Raw genomic sequence first — 17,379 nt, 5'->3', positions numbered from 1 at the left:
GGAATGACGATTCTTTGTCTAGCAGGCCGTAAGGCTTCTTCCCGCATAACTATAATTAACCCATTTGCAGGGGCTGATGAGAGTTTACAATGTTGTAAATACCTTTTAATTGTGGTTAACCCTTTCTTCTTTTTAGATGGAGTTCTGCCATCGCGTAGTAGCTGATATACTTGTTGTAAGTCTGGACAGTCTTGTTGAGCTTGAATCCACGTATTGCGAGTCATGTATGGGATAGGACAGTGACCAGCTAGTATGTCTTTTACGGTGACTTCTCTAACCACGGATTCCTCTAGGGCACTGATGAATTTACAGATTTGGCATTTTCCTTCGCAATGGATAGGATTTCGGCTGGCGTAATACGATATATTATTTTTACCTGGTAAATGGGATAATTTGACAGGATATCGAGATATGACACTGAGGAACGTCGTGACTCTGGAGCTTGCGGAGAATGCGCCGCGTTGGAGTTTTTCATATGCTTGTACACAGGGTCGGCTATCCGTGAGTACTTCGGTGATGTTTTCTGATTGAATTATATATGGGCTGAAGTGTTTGATAGCCGACGCTATGCCCAGAGCTTCCAACTCACAAGCGAGCCAACTTGCTTGGTTGGATGTTTTACGAGCGTGGAATAGACATGCGAGGTGGGGTTTGTTTCCTCTTAATACGAAAACGGATGCCGCTAAGCCGGCAGAGGTTGTAGCTGCGTCCGAGATTATCTGTAGTTGGTCCTCTCTTCTAGGTAAGGTTAGGATTTTGGCTTGTTTAAGGTGTTCTTTGGCTTTGAGGAATGTGTCTTCCAGATCTGATGTCCGTTTGATTCTGTCGTTTGACGAGCCCATTGCGCAGACTTTATCTAGAGGTGCTAAAAAATCTGAATGTTTAGGTATAACTTTACTTAGGAATTTGTAAGATCCTATGAATGATCTCATTTCTTTGATGGTTTCAGGGAGATTGCAGGCAGCCAAGGTATTTAGACGATGACTTGTAGCTTTGAGGGTTCCATTGGTCCATCGCCAACCCAGAATTTCTGTCGATGTTGGACAGCAAACCGTTTTAGATGGGGATAACTTCAAGTTATTCTTATGTAGTGCTTGTAATACTTCTTCCCATACGTTGTTAAGTTCCCGGGGTGTGTTGGCCCCGACATATAGGTCATCAGCCAATTTTACCACCGATCCTTTTATCATTAGATCGCCTAGGACTTTGGACATTAATTGTTCTAAAGCTGATTCAGAGCCTAGAAGACCCATCACCGCTCTGGTATAAACATATACACCACGGAATGGTGTACAGATGCCGACATATTTCATTGATGATTTGGCCAAGGGTATTTGAAAGTATGCTTGACTTAAGTTAGTTTTAATTAAGAATTTAAACTGAGCAATATGTCTTATGATGTCATCTACTTTGGGCATGAAAGCAGGTTGTGGTTTGGTGTACTGGCTCAGTTCAGTGAATGCAGTCACTAACCGAAAGCCTCCTGAAGGTTTGGTAACAAGGAATGAAGGGTTTACATATTCCGCTGTGATGTTTATGTCTTCTGGGCGTACGAAGACACCTTGTTCGTATAGTTCATCAATCTTGGTTTGGAGTCGCTCTAGATTTGTCCGGTTATATAATGGAATGCGTCCCTTTCTGTGTTGGAAATGTCCTGATCTTCCATTGTAGCATCCGATTACCGGTGAAAATACCTGATTATATTTCTTATTTGTCGTGAAGAAGATGGTCTTTTCTTCCTGGCTAAGGATGTTCGAGGGGTCCACAGAAATTTCTGCTGACCTGTCCGTTTGTTTGGAATCATTGGTAAGAATTATTGGAGTCGGTTTCAAAGTATCACTGGATAGTGATAATTGGGTCGTGTGGCGTATCTGACATACTTGCTCATGGCGTTTGATGAGTATGGGTATGGTGGACTTGTTGGTGAGCGTTATTATATCATGATCCGGTTTCACTAGCTCACATTGGATCCATTCATCCTGATTGTTATTGCATCTAGGTTCTACTGAAACTATTTTATCCTGGTATTCAGGTGGTATCGATAAGGCAACGCTGGAACCAGGTAGTAAGCAGGTCTCTCGTGGGACGCGCAATATAGTTGCTACTTTAACATTAGCGTGTCTTTTTATATTGAGGTATTTGAAATCACAGCAATCACCGAGGTAAACGTGGTTGGTGTTTGCGCGAAGGTAAACGTCATTCCTGTCCATAAATGGCATGCCACCCAGAATGGCACAGTTCAGGTCCTTAACTACAACTCCGTCGAAGCGAAAGCAGCGGGCTTGATTTGTGATTGGACACCTTCTCGAAACATTGAAGTGTACTTCCCCTTCTATTTCCATGGGGGAGACACCGTCCGCCATGTTAGCTTTGTGGATGGCGGGCAGGATATTTAGTTTTAGACGTCTCGCCTCGCTTTTCCTCATTAAATTAGTTTCCGCACCGGTGTCCAGTATAATGATCGAGTTTTCTTTGTTTGTTTCTACTTCCATACACGGTGATGATACAATATCTACCTTGTTGATTTTGGGGTTCTCAGGTTGTTTAACTCGGACCATCCTACTGTTGGGTTCGTGATACTCGAAGTCTTCGTCTTCTTCTTCAGATTCCGATAAGATTTCAATATCAGTAATTTTAGATCGAAGAAATCTTCTATCTGATGTTGGCATAAAAGGGCATTTTTGGAAGTAGTGAGTCTCTGCACCTGGTCTGTTTCCTGCATCGCAGAGGCAACATTTCGGTCTTTTTGTCAGGCGACCTCTCTGGTTTCCAGATCTTCTACTTCTGTTGATGGAAGAGTATGCTATATTCCCTTCTCTGTCCCCTATGTCTTGTAATAGGGATGGTATAGCATCACTGATCTCCGCCCTAATAGAATATAGAGTGGAGTCCCTTAGAGTGATCGCGAATCTTTGTTTAACAATGGATGGTAGTTCTCGATGGATTGCATCAAGCCAGATCATCACCGTGATGTTCTGTAATGTAGGGGTTAGGCATTCATCGTTTTCTAATTTTGATCCGCAATGTTTAATGGCTGAAGATTTTGTAATCAAGCTGTCTTCCATAAATGAGTAGCATCTTTCCCAGAGAGCCTCTCTTGTTTCATTGGCGCCACATTTAAATTTAAACATGTTCATTATGGTCGTACCGGATTTACGACAATCATAGTATTGACGGAGTCTATCAAAGATTTCGTCAATACTGTGCGCCTCTTCTTTTACGAAGGTACTACTAACAACAGGGGCATGGATGCTTATAAAGCCGAGTAGTACTTTTAGGTTAATGGCTTTTTTTCCGCCGAGAATCTTTTCCCATTAACCTCTTGTTCATCGGTTATGAAGCCTCTGTGGGGGATGCCACTTGCGACACTGCACCAGGTTTTAAGGTCCTCCAAATAGCGTTCGAATTTATCTTCATTTGAGATATGGTATAATAACTGCTCACACCAGGCTTCGAGCGAGCCTCTTGATTCGTGTTCAGTGAGGATTCTTTGTTTAGTGCTGAAGGCAGACATCCTTTTATTTTAATTTAATTTAAAAGTTTCCAAATTAATCACCGTGAAATTGAACAAGTTGAAAAAATAGCCGTAGAAAACTTTAATCAAAGAACAGGGTGGAGACTTTTTTTTTTTTTACTCACTCAAAGGTGTGTTGTTATAAGAACAACAACATATAATTAAATCGACTATTGTAAAAATTCAATTTCTTTTAGAAAAAATAAACGAAAAATAAAAGTTCAAATTTCTAATAACCTTTGCTGTAATATGAGTGAGAGTAAAAATTGCTTTTTTTTTGTTACTTTCGTCCTTTCAATAGTTTAAAAGTTTAGTAAAGAAAACTTTTGAATTAACAAATGGCATCCGTTATTTTCTATCAATATCTGAAAGAAAATAAAAGTGAAGAAACAGTCTGATTAAATTAATTCTTTAAGCTTTAAGGTAAGATTCGTTCGGCAAGAACATACGTATGTATGTTATGTTACTAATAGAAATGTGGTGTGTGTGTGTGTGTGTGTTTTCTTTTGTAGAAATGTCAAGGGGGAAAAGTGTAAAAATTCAATTTCTTTTAGAAAAAATAAACGAAAATAAAAGTTCAGATTTCTAATAATCTTTGCTGTAATATGAGTGGGAGTAAAAATTGTTTTTTTTTTTTTTTTTGTAGAAAGTCTTACCGTACACCGACCCCTAGTCAATGGGCACTTATTTGCTTCCGTTTGTAAAACGTATTATTGAGGGAGGCTGAATTCTTTTGAATTTTTGGCCGCTGCCACCACGTATGTATGTGGTCAGATGCCTTTCCGGGGATAAGGCAGGTTTCAACAATAATTCACAGGAGAACAGTTTATGTCAGAGACGAGACGTCGAAGTGTAGCGAGTTGTTAGACGAACTCGACTCTTCATATGAAGAGGGTATTTAAGGTAAACAAGGAGGTCACGTGATGTGACGCTATATATTTATTAAATTCGTGAAATCGCCAACGGGAAGACTTCACGTCCCTGCATACAGTAACTTAGTCGAAAAAACCGGTTATTCTACATTGTAATCTCGAGAATAGTAGGTTTCTCGAGAACCTACTATTTCTGTTATAAAATTAGTTTATATAAACTTTTTTAGAGTTAATGCAAAAAACATTATGAAATGTACGTGCGTCTAGAGACGAGCCATGCAACAAAAATCAAGCAACAAAAAGCACGTAATTTTTCAAGTCTTATAATATTCTTTGCAGTAAATAAAAAAGAAATTTGTCTGTGGAGTTTAAACCAACAGACCACGTCATGCAAAAAAAACAACAACAAAGAAAAACGCTATCAACTAACTCACAGTAGAATTTTCACGTCCCGTTGTTCTATCATTGTTACAAAGTGACGACATTGACACATGGCTTAACGGATGATAGATAAATTAAATAACGGTTTCAATATATATCGATTATAGTTAATTATGGAGGATATTCTGAGATAAAACTTAACCAAGATCTATCCCAGACTTATCCACTAAGGTTCTGCAAATTTTAAAGAAAATCTGTTCAGCTGTTTCGGAATCTATAAGGAACGAACTCACACTAAGACAAAGTTGCATTTATATAATTGTGTATATATATGTATATATATATGTATGTATGTATGTATGTATAGTGATTTATAAAATATATATGGCGATAAAGCTACACTGAATATTCTGCGTTTCATCCACTGTAGGATTCGTCAGGCTTATGCGCGAATTCTTTGGTTGCTTCTTGTTTTTATATATGTTGAGGATTTCTAGTTAGCCAATCAGCTTTCTAGTATCCACCGCGCCCCTTCCTATCAGCCAATTGGGCATGCATTTTATCGAACAAAGGATCTGTTTTTGAACTAGGTTAGTGGGTTTAGGTATATCTTTTCCCTCCTTTTTTATATATATAAATATACCTATGTGTACCCACATACATGCACATATATATATACACACATATATATATATACATATGTGTGATCGTTCATGTATATTCATGTTTATTTAATTTATTTATTTGTTTGTTTTCTATTGTTATTGTTAGTTTTAAAGCTATTTTGTATGGCTATCCTAGAGTAAGTTTTATTTTGTGAACACAGTTGTTTGCTATTTCTCGTCTACAGTTTAATAGATTTTGAGGTTCTTTAAAGTACAAGATAGCAAATTTTTCATGGAGGCATAATTTACATGGGTCGTCTAAATGTCTGCACGTGGTAGCTTGTCTCATTATTTCCCATTCGACCACCGGCAAATGCCCGCTTTCTTTGAGTTCCCAGTATTTATTAGCTAGTTTTGTTTTTATACGGTGTTTTTTTTATTTTTGAATGCACTTTTGTGGTCATAGTATCGGGTTTTGTAAATCTAAGGAAGTCATGCCTATGTAATATTTCTTGTTATTCGGGTTTTCTTTCGCAAATATAGTTGCTTGATAAACTACACTTTTTGTTAGACATTTATTTTGGACTGGGCATGACTTCCTTAGATTTCAAAACCCGATACTATGACCACAAATGTACATTCAAAAATAAAAAACACCGTATAAAAATAAAACTAGCGAATAAATACTGGGAACTCAAAGAAAGCGGACATTCGCCGGTAGTCGAATGGAAAATAATGAGACAAGCTACCACGTGCAGACATTTAGACGACCCATGTAAATTATGCCTCCATGAAAAATTTGCTATCTTGTACTTTAAAGAACCTCAAAATCTATTAAACTGTAGACGAGAAATAGCAAACAACTGTGTTCACAAAATAAAACTTACTCTAGGATAGCCATACAAAATAGCTTTAAAACTAACAATAACAATAGAAAACAAACAAATAAATAAATTAAATAAACATGAATATACATAAACGACCACACATATGTATATATATATATATATATATATATATATATATATGTATATATATGTGCATGTATGTGTGTACACATAGGTATATTTATATATATAAAAAAGGAGGGAAAAGATATACCTAAACCCACTAACCTAGTTCAAAAACAGATCCTTTGTTCGATAAAATGCATGCCCAATTGGCTGATAGGAAGGGGCGCGGTGGATACTAGAAAGCTGATTGGCTAACTAGAAATCCTCAACATATATAAAAACAAGAAGCAACCAAAGAATTCGCGCATAAGCCTGACGAATCCTACAGTGGATGAAACGCAGAATATTCAGTGTAGCTTAATCGCCATATATATTTTATAAATTACTAACTAGCTCTAATTACATATTGAGCACTTTTGAAGTAAATACTTAAAGTTTACGCATAAATCTATACTTCAGTATATTATATTTATGTAAGTAAATGAAGTAGTTATATATATATATATATATATATATATCAATTAGGTCCCACATATATATGTCAATCAATTAGGTCCCACTTTGTCAGCTAAGCTCCAACTTCTGTCCTATCGCCGCGATTTTGTCTCCCTGTTCCTGTTTTACAAGTATTTTAATGAAATGTGCTCTGATGAACTCATTGCACTTGTGCCCCTTCTCGACGTATCTCCGACAATACCGCTTCGCATCAAAACCACACCCCTTAACTGTTTACGTCCCTATATGCTGAAAAAGCATTCGACTCTAACAGTTTCCTCCCCTGAACAGTAAGACTTTAGAATTCCCTTTTTGTTCCCTGCTTCCCTGACTGTGCTGATATGCAGAAGTCTGAATGTAACGTAAAGAAACATCCTGTTAATTTTTCCCATGCATGGTCCCAAATAGTAGCCCCTTAGCTCCAACTGGCGATATGCCTTGTTATGGGTCAATGTGAGTACAAAAAAGTATTGTGTGGTATTTTATAATACCTTTAAAGTTTATGTTAGTCACATTTTCTAGCGTCGCAAATTATTAACAAATGCTCATTTTTTTGCCTTCATACGACAACTTGATGAGTATGTTTTTTTTTTCATACGCAGTTAGTAAGAATATCCTAGCATTTTTTCTTTACTATAAATTTCCAATATGATCGTTGTTTTGTGCACGTAATTAACATAGAAAAAAATACGAAGGCTCGTGGCACAATTTCGTTACCGGATGCTGCATACTGGAACATAATTTAATAAGAACACGATTTTCTGGCGCGTCTTCTTGCATCTGACTTGGATATTGATTAGGAGCCCACGACATGTTTTTTCTTATATAAATGAAGTGTAAGTGGAAGTCTTTGATGTTGAACCAAAGCCGGCTGGCTGTATCCTATTCCAATAAAGACTTTCCTGTTTTGGCCGCCACGGAGGTCAGAAAACCATAAATAACATAAAACAAGGAACTAAAAGCAGATGACTGTTTTTGCGAAATCATTTCGTCTGTTCGGTCGAATAAAGCATGTTAATTTTCTAATGTTTTGTAGTAGAATAATTCTATGTTTCACAATGACGAATAGAATGGCTTTGTAAGAAATAATGCATTTCCTTAAAATGATTCATTTTTTTTTTTTATGTCACAGCGAATAGGGTGTTTCTTTTTTAGATTATTATCTTATGTTGTGCAAATGTTAGGTTTACATACAACATAATCGACAATACACAAGATACAACTTGAAGTCGTAAAATGTTGTTAGTAATAAAAAACCATTAAACAGTCAAGTGTTTTCCGCTGCGATAAATCATCGGGCCCTAAGGACACAATGTACTATTTTTGTTATCGGATGCCCAACAATGCAGTGTTATAGATAAAAAACATGTGTTCAAGTAATGCTGATAGAAAAACAAGGGACTTAATTTGCAAGTTGGAAGTAGCTTGTTTAAAAGGAGTTACGACTGTATACAAAACATAATGACTATTTGTCTGAAAGCCGCAGCTAGCATGCATCTATCTTTTATCATAACTAGATTAATGTGTGTTTATAGCAGTAGTGTGACATATCTTGTGAGTGGTATCTAATTTTCCACAGATATTATATATAAGGGTAAACAGTTCGTGCAATATACGATGTTCTTTAGTCAGTGATTTTAAACTTAAGTTCGGTTCAGATTCGGGTGGCTTATAGGCCATCCGAATCTTAGTGTATATCCTTTCTTAACTGTTAGTTTTCTTTATATAAGATGAGTTAAAAATAGGCAGGACTATTCGATAAAATGTCTGCGGCATCAATTAATGTCGCCTGTATAGTGACATTAATTTTATAACAGCTATACGCGAGGTTCATCTCAATAACATGACGCATGTTCTCACATTTACTACATGTAAATTTCTTTTTAGAAAAATTTTTTTTTTCTGTTAACGGCTACATATATTCATACAAGTACAGCATATGAATTCAGTTTTCATCAAAGACACGCTGGAATTCTGAAATATTGGTTTGAATTAAAATTAGATTTACTTTACGCCAAGCTTTTAAATAGTCTCGGTAATCTCATTTTTCAATAAACACAACTCTGTTGTATCACTGTGTTTATTAAATCGGTTATGATGCACTGTAATCTAGTACGTGTATGAAAATTATAGACTGGTGCTACCAGATCAGGCTGTCTGAAGGTTTTGGCGTCCAGAGACGAAATGCACCTAACATTGATGCTTTTTGTTTTTCTACTTCCTTTTGCAAAATTTAATTATGTTCTGCAAAGCATAAACAAAAATAACCCACTTTTCCCTTCTTCCAATTTTTCCTTTGTCTTTCTATCACCCCATTTTCTGACTAAATAACTCTATAAATATATGTACGAAATCTGCAAAAATGAGAATATAATATTTAAGTGTACTTTACGAACGCCCCAAGCTGGACGTCTCCGCTAACTTAGATAAAGTTCCCGCTAACTTAGATAAATACTTTTACAGGTTTAAAAAGAGCTACAATAATATCAAGGCGTCTCCATTTACGTTGAACATCCACAGAATGCCAACATGAATATATTATATATAAAATAGTTTGCTGTGGAATCTCCACATGCCCCGCTAGTCATGATTATACAACAAAATTCATGGAGGTTGAATTATAGCATCGAGAGAATAAAGAGATTGGGATTCGGCGAATTGTTAAAATTACTATTCAAAACACAATTTTAGAGATAGTCACGCAAAATAGATTCGCGTAGTTAAATGACACTTTTCAAACTTGTTAAGCCAAATTTACCATGATAAAAAGTTTTTCCAAAGCATTAAACAAATGAAAATCTTTTACATTTTGTTAAGAATATTGTATGCTTACCTGTATTTTTTCAGTTGCCGATTACGTTTTTTTTTTTATTTCAGTGGTTTCTAGCAAAAAATATAGAAAAAAATATGACAAGACTTATCAATCACGTAATGACAGAAAAAGTCGGACTTTTGGCAAAACACATCCATGATTGACCAACCACGAAAAATATGTTTTTTCATCATTCAAAATACTTTTATATTATTAAAAAAAAACAAAGCTGTCTACAAATTGTCACACAAACATGAACACAAATCAGAAATCGATAACATGGAAACAAACGAAAATGTGTTTACGATTTCAGTCATTTTGGGAACTAGTAATTGTATCAAATCGGTTTATTGTAATCGATACTATATTCCGTGTATTAGTCCGTGTATTAGTCTGTCCGTCTGTTTCACTTTTTTCTCGAAAACTACTGTAATGATCTGGTAGACATTTTGTGTGCACCTTTGTAACGATAATGAGCAACGAACTTAGTATTATCGTATCCGCTGTTAGGGATTAATAGGTTTAATACGGGTTAGTATTAACCTTTTACCTTTTTTCGAGAATTTCTAAGACGATCTGACTGAAATTTAGTATGCATCTTTGTTATGATAAGGTGCAGCGAACTAAGTTTTATAATAATCCATTCGATGCGCAGTTGTGAATGAATATAGATTAATAGGAATTAATATTTAATGCAAAAATGAACACAAAATTAGTCATATTAAAACATCAATTTGTAATGAAATACTCATTCTTAGTCAGCGGGCTTTGACTGTTGCTTGTTTTTAATGGGCTAACAAATAAAATTTAATTCATATTTTTTAATAAATATTAAATATTTAGTTCTTTCTTTATTTTTAAACTAGCAAAATAATTGTGCAACGTAGGTTTGTACGTTATAATTTGAAGGTAATTAAAGTCAATAAACCCTATTTAATTTATCTCACTATTTCATTATTAACAAAAACTAGTGTGTATTGTTTCAGTTACTCGAAATATTGTTCTTATATTTACTGATGTTCTCACAAAGTTTTAGTCGATGTAATCTCCGAATTTCTTCAAATATATCATGTCAAATACTGGAATGTTTTTTTTTCTCGTGTGCTCAGGAATCAGAACAGAATTGCGAACAGAATATTTTTAATCCATGCAAGTAGCATGCTCTCATTTTGATAGCCAAGGATCGACAGAGGTCTTCAGTAATTTGTCATTATAGTCTTTGTCTGCAATGATCAGTTGCGTAACGGAAAAAATCGTAAGAATAATTCAGTTCTATGTGACACATTTCTGGAGTTTAACTATCCAATGGGATACTTTTGCATTAATAATTCATTCATTCGTTCATTCATTTTTAGATAATATGGTCATTCCGGTTGTCATTGCTGGATGTAGGTCACAACATCAAAGTGCCTCAGGAGTCGATCCTTAGATCACAATTATTCCTGATATTCATGAACAACGTTCCTGATAATATTGTGACAAAGATGGGTATATTTGCTGACGAGACAGCGCTCTATAACATGTAGGAGAGAAGAAGGGATATACATAAATATGATAAAATCCTTAGAAAATGACCTCCATATCGTAGTTAAATGGGACCGCAAATAGGTGGTAACATTTAATGCTAGTAGGACACACTGCTAATCAACTACCGAGATCCCTGGCAAATAACACTCTATCTGATAATTCTTTCTTTCAAACTTCTCGGCTTAAAATTCACGGGTAATATAAACTTAAACATATACATAGAGGACATTGCGAAGGCTGCTGCAAAGAAGGTGGGTTCCCTCTACCAATTCAAAAGACTACTAACACGTGAGTACCTCTGCAAAATGACTATTCACCTATGCATTGAATATTATTGCCACATCTGTGCTTGTGCATCTACCACTAGTATCTCTCTCTTTGATGAGATCTAAAAGAAGTTTTCAATCGAATAGGCTCACTTTGTCAACTAAGCTTCAACCCCCGTCCCATCGCCGTAATGGTGCATCTCTGTGTCTGTTGTACAAATATTTTAATGAAATGTGCTCTGGTGAACTCGTTGCAACATTAACCCCTCGACGTACATATCCCCGACAAACCTGTTTAGCAACAAAATCTCATCCTTCCAATGCTGTAGTCCCTAAATGCACGAAAGCTTTCTATTCTGATAGTTTCTTCCCTCGAATAGCTAGGTTTTGGAATTCCTTTCCTGCTACCTACTTCCCTGACTGAATTGATATGCAGAAGTTTAATTGTAACGTAAACCAATATCTTGTATATCATCCCTAACCATAGTCCCAAATAGTAGCCACTTACCTCCAAGTATATACGACATAATCACGTTGATACACCGGTTCCCGCTAGATCACCGAAGTTAAGCAACATTGAACCTGGTCAGTACTAAATGGGTGAGTATTAGGAATCTGTTTTTTTTATTTGGAATATACATCGAAACGTTACGATCAGGATTCGATTCTGGGGTTCGGAAAGGAGTGAGTCACTCGCTCGACAACAACACGTTTCTGCCCTCTTCTTTTCCAACCGACCACGCCTGGCCTCCCGCACCAATGTCACACCGCACAATCTGGACGTCAACAACACGAAATACTTTTCAAGAGAAGATATTCATGACTCTTTTCTTTTTGTCTTGCAAGGAATTTTCCCAGCTTTTATATCCTCCTATTAAAAAAAAGGAGGAGACACTAAAAAAAACAAACTTCTCCCATCATGCACTGCCTTCCCAAGATGCCCTTCGGGTATATAAATGAGCTAGCCATTCTTTCCTTCTTCTTTCCTAAAGAGCGATGCAGGTACGCCCGGTACGTCGTATATTACTTCTTCTTTTTTTTGTTTCTAACCATAACCTAGCCTTAAACGGTACTCCACCTTTCGCATATACCCCACAAATATACATGGGCATGAGTAGCAATAATAGTAATAATAGTATTAGTAAGAGTAGTGGTACTATTGTTGATAGTATCGCTCGCAGTAATAGTAGTAGTAATAAAAGTATTGGTTTTAATCGGTTTTGCGATAACGCTATCGTTTTCTTGCCTGGGTTTCGTTTTTCTCTTGCAATTATATGTTCAGCCATTCAATGTCTCACCGAACTGTCTGCCCGTCTTACCAAACTACTCGATCAAACTGGCCAGAATAAATGAATTAAGACTATCGCATTTTCATGACAAGTTACTGGCACCCCCCACACCAACCACCATTTACATTGCACTATCAGCAGCTGCAACCCCATATACCATCACACATGCTATTACGATAACATATTTACTAGAAAATTATCCTTTTTATTATTCTCGTAAGTATTAGTTTAATGGATGTCTATAGTTCATCCCCCGTAAAACTCCTATCCGGGACATGTATACAATTATTCAGACAAAAATGCATACAAAATAACGAAAAGCGTAATAAAGAGAGAAAGAGACAGAGATAGACACACAGGCAGACAGACAGAGAGAACCATATAGACAGAAATAAATATTAAAAGAAAGATACAGATCATGAAAGAAGTTGTGTTCTTAAAAAATTAGAAGCTCTTTAACTCTACATACGTTTACATTGTTTATAATTGCCTTCCCACTTAAATATATACAAATAATGTAAAATAATGATGATTATGTTTGAACGTGTTTCAGTGAAATCTTTTAGGGTAGAGGTGAGCTTAAAGTGGAAATCGATAAATCTATGTTACTTCCATGCGGCATAATGGCGTCTGTCTCATTTTTAGCTGACAATTTAAGTAAACGGAGCTACGGCACTATTTCCCCAGGAGAACCGCGTATATGTCAATACGTAAATACTTGTAACTAGATATGCGATCACTCTCCTTATATATCTATCTTTCTGACATTCTCTTCCTCTCTATTTATCTCACGTATCTGCACAAATAGACGGTGGCTCATTAAAACAAACTGGATGCTTTATCTAAAGACGAACAACTAGGATACATGTGTTAACATTTGTATAAGTACATTGGTAAGTGAAAAAAATAAAACTAGGGAAACTATGGAGATCCTAAAAGCCGCACATATAAGATACTGAAAAGGGCAAATTAGAATAATACAGAGGGAAAGAGAAAGCAAGAGAGAGAAATGTGAATTAACACACAAACAGGATAGAAAAAGAGAAAAACGAGAAAAACGATGAGTGGGAGACAGACAAATAGGAAGGGTATTACTCAGGAGAAAAATAGAAATAGTATAATTATTCTACTTGTTGTCGATAACTTAACGCATTTTAAAAGGCTTACTAGCCAAACTGTTTCACACAACCAAATCTGCGAAATTTGACTTCAAGAAAATCCATCCTGAACCCTGGCAAAGAATATGAGAGTAACCTTCTTTTATTGTAGCCTCGTTTTCAGATATAATTATAATAATATATGCTTATTTTTGTAGTGTTGTTTGAAAAGAACCCGTAGTAGTAAAGAAAGAAAACCTTCGAGAGAAACAATGGAAAAAAAAACATTAACTATCAAGAGGTGCTGGAGTGAAGGAGTAAGTGAAAGATTGTGCCGTACAATGCGGGTTTATTATATGTATTGAACTATGTAGCACAATATTACTTCGGATCAAAGCAAGCACTTTGTAATTTATCTTATTTGTGTGAGTTTTATATTTAAATACAGTGGACGCTATGTCCATAGAAATGTTAATAAATAATATTTTCTTCGTATTATTTCTTTCGTCACTGAAACGAATTTTCTTCATTACCCAGAAAAAAAAAATCAGCTTCATGTTAACATATTTGTTGATTAAATATATTTATCATTCTGTTTAATTTTTACTGACTTTGCTAATATTATATATTGTTGCTTTTCTTCCTTACAAGCAATTCCTCGCATTACGCTTGACTGTCTCAAATTACAGCTACCCACAAACCTGTCTTTCTAAGCCTTTGTATTTTCTTTTCTTTTCTTTTCCAGAAAGTACTTGCAATCATAACCACACAGTAATACAGTTTGAATTTTCGGAGCTATGAACGGTATAATATCGTTTCCGCTTAATCACCATTTTTCAGAAGTCTTTTCTCATTCGAAGTTGTTAAACTCTCTGCGGTCACATCTATGAATTATCATTAACACACTATTTATTTTTTTAATAAACATAAAGCAAATTAATTTATAACAACAAATTAATCCCCAAACCATTCAAATACAGAATTTGCATTTAAAACACGACTTGATTATATAGAGAAATACGAGCGTGAAAAGTAATATGGTTAGGATTAACCTTAGAAAAGTTACAGGATGAGTTGTTAAAATAAAAAAAATTAAATAAAAACAAGATATTCCAGAAAGAAATATGAAAATATCATAATTTAAAATAAATCGCATTAAAAATTCAATTCAACATTATATAATAAATTCTAAATGATGCAATATTTTAAGCTATAAATTTATTTAATTTTTCCAAAAATATCTTGTCTTTTTCTTTTCAAGTTTTAACAACCAGTCCGTTTACTTTTCTAGTTTTAATCTTAACCATATTATTTTTCATGCTCGCATTTTTTCCATGTAATTCATAATGTTTCCATGTTTTGCTTTGTCAAGAATCCATAAAAAATTATTACCAAATTCTGAAATTGACTAAACAAAAAAATCAAATAAAATACGTAATTAATAAATAGTCAGTAGCCAGTTTTGGCCGACGAGCCAAGGTGAAAGGTCGGTTAGCTATTGAGAACACCGAAGGGCTATTTTTAGTGATAGTAAAGCTGAGTGACAGATCGTGGCAGCGGTGAATTATTAGCGACAGTAATAACTAATTTGACGTAACTATGACGACAGGGCGAAAAACGCGGTTGCACAACGAATAGTAACATTGTAAGGAGGGCTAACTATAAGAGACAATATATATATATATATATATATATATATATATATATATATATATATATATATATATATATATATATATATCCCATACCCTTGAGGCCCTGGAGGGGCATAGGCCATCTACAACTTTGTAGATGCTTTTGTGGCGAGAAGTTCTTTTTTAACGGGTTAGGATGCTGGCCCCACGCCCATCCTTCCCAGAAGGTATATATATATATATATATATATATATATATATATATATATATATATATATATATATATATATTAATGTATTCGAGAATTGAGTATCCCTACTTACCCTATGTGAGCACTTTGCTACGAATCCGGGGAACTTTCTTTTTTATATCTTGTTACGTCATCATCTCCGCCGTTCCCAGCTGATTTGAAGTAGCGTAACAGATTTGGTTGCTATGGTAATCAAAAGTCAATCAGAAAAAAGTCAATCAGAAAAAAAGTCCTCATCAGAGATCGAAAGTTCAGAAACTTGATTAACGAGGTTGAAGTGGAAACGTTGACGACATTTGTTCTGATAATGAAGAACTTTTTGGGCAAGAATAAGGCTAGAAAATATATAAAATTTGCAAACAATATACTAACTACTTTCAGAAACCTTGCAAACAATATACTAACTACTTTCAGAAACCTTGACTTAAACAGGAGAGTCAGAATACACTACGTATGTTTACATATGGACCGGTTTCCTGAGGAATTGGGTTCGATAAGTGACACGATTATGGGAGAGCTTCCATCAGGACTGGGTGCGTAGTTCTGATGGCAACCTATTGTGTAAATCTGAAAGGACCTCTCTGCTGCTGGGAATGTCAGAAGTTCGAAGAAATAAGAGGTCTTGTGATGACGTTTAAACAATGATGAAGCAGCATGTAATTTGCGTACTTACCTTTTATAAATCCCCATCATTCAGTTTAATGGTGTTTCTATCAGTTAATTTATATATGTTGTTATCAAAACATTGCTTCCTTTAAAATTATATTAAGGATGATATGTGTTTATAGAAATCAGCTGATAATGCCACAAAAATGTAATGGATTTCGTTGTAAAGTTTGAAGTTTTTAAATCAACGTGGCATAAAAAAACTGATTTGATAGAGAGAAACGAATGCATCCTTGCATATTTTGACTCGTATAAACCAGCACGTTCCATCTAAAATCAGACAAGGCAGGATGGGGTCTGGTAGTCTCCCTCCTTCTGCATCCTTGGACTCTGCGTTTGGTTGATAATCCATGCTGTGCGGATAGATATAAAATAGAATGGTTCAAGGTGCTACATAGAGCGGTCTTCGGAAACTATTTAAAGATTTTGGAGTTTTTCTCTATTGGGGTGCGTAAACCTTTTTGTGCCGGCAAAAGAAACAGCGAACGCATTGCTTCTCTTTGGGGAACTTTGAATCTTTTCTCCCGCCTTTTTTTCTTCCCCTCGTTGTGCGAATATTTTAATCGTTTTTTTTAAACGACAATAAATTTAATTTTAGTTTGCTCTCGTACTTTTGGAACATTCAATAGTTCCCCATTTAAACTGTCGAAATAATATTATTTTGTTACGCTATCAATTTTCCTCCTGATGAAATGATAGACGAAAGAGCTCTAGAGAAACTTCCGCGTATTTTATTTAAAGCTATATATATATATATATATATATATATATATATATATATATATATATATATATATATATATATATATATATGCATACTTCTGCCTGTTTAATTTCTTCGGAGACTTTAATTGAAGTATGTATACCATCTGTATTTAAATCATATAAATAAGCCTATATATATATATATATATATATATATATATATGTGTGTGTGTGTGTGTGTGTGTGTGTGTGTGGTTACAGGTTGTTAATTTTATCATCTAGATGTATATTATTTTGAAATAAATAAAGAAA

The sequence above is a fragment of the Euprymna scolopes genome, chromosome 22, assembly GCF_053919585.1.
Source record: "Euprymna scolopes isolate OS-2025 chromosome 22, ASM5391958v1, whole genome shotgun sequence".
Classification (NCBI taxonomy): domain Eukaryota; kingdom Metazoa; phylum Mollusca; class Cephalopoda; order Sepiida; family Sepiolidae; genus Euprymna; species Euprymna scolopes.
This window is presented reverse-complemented; position numbering follows the sequence as displayed.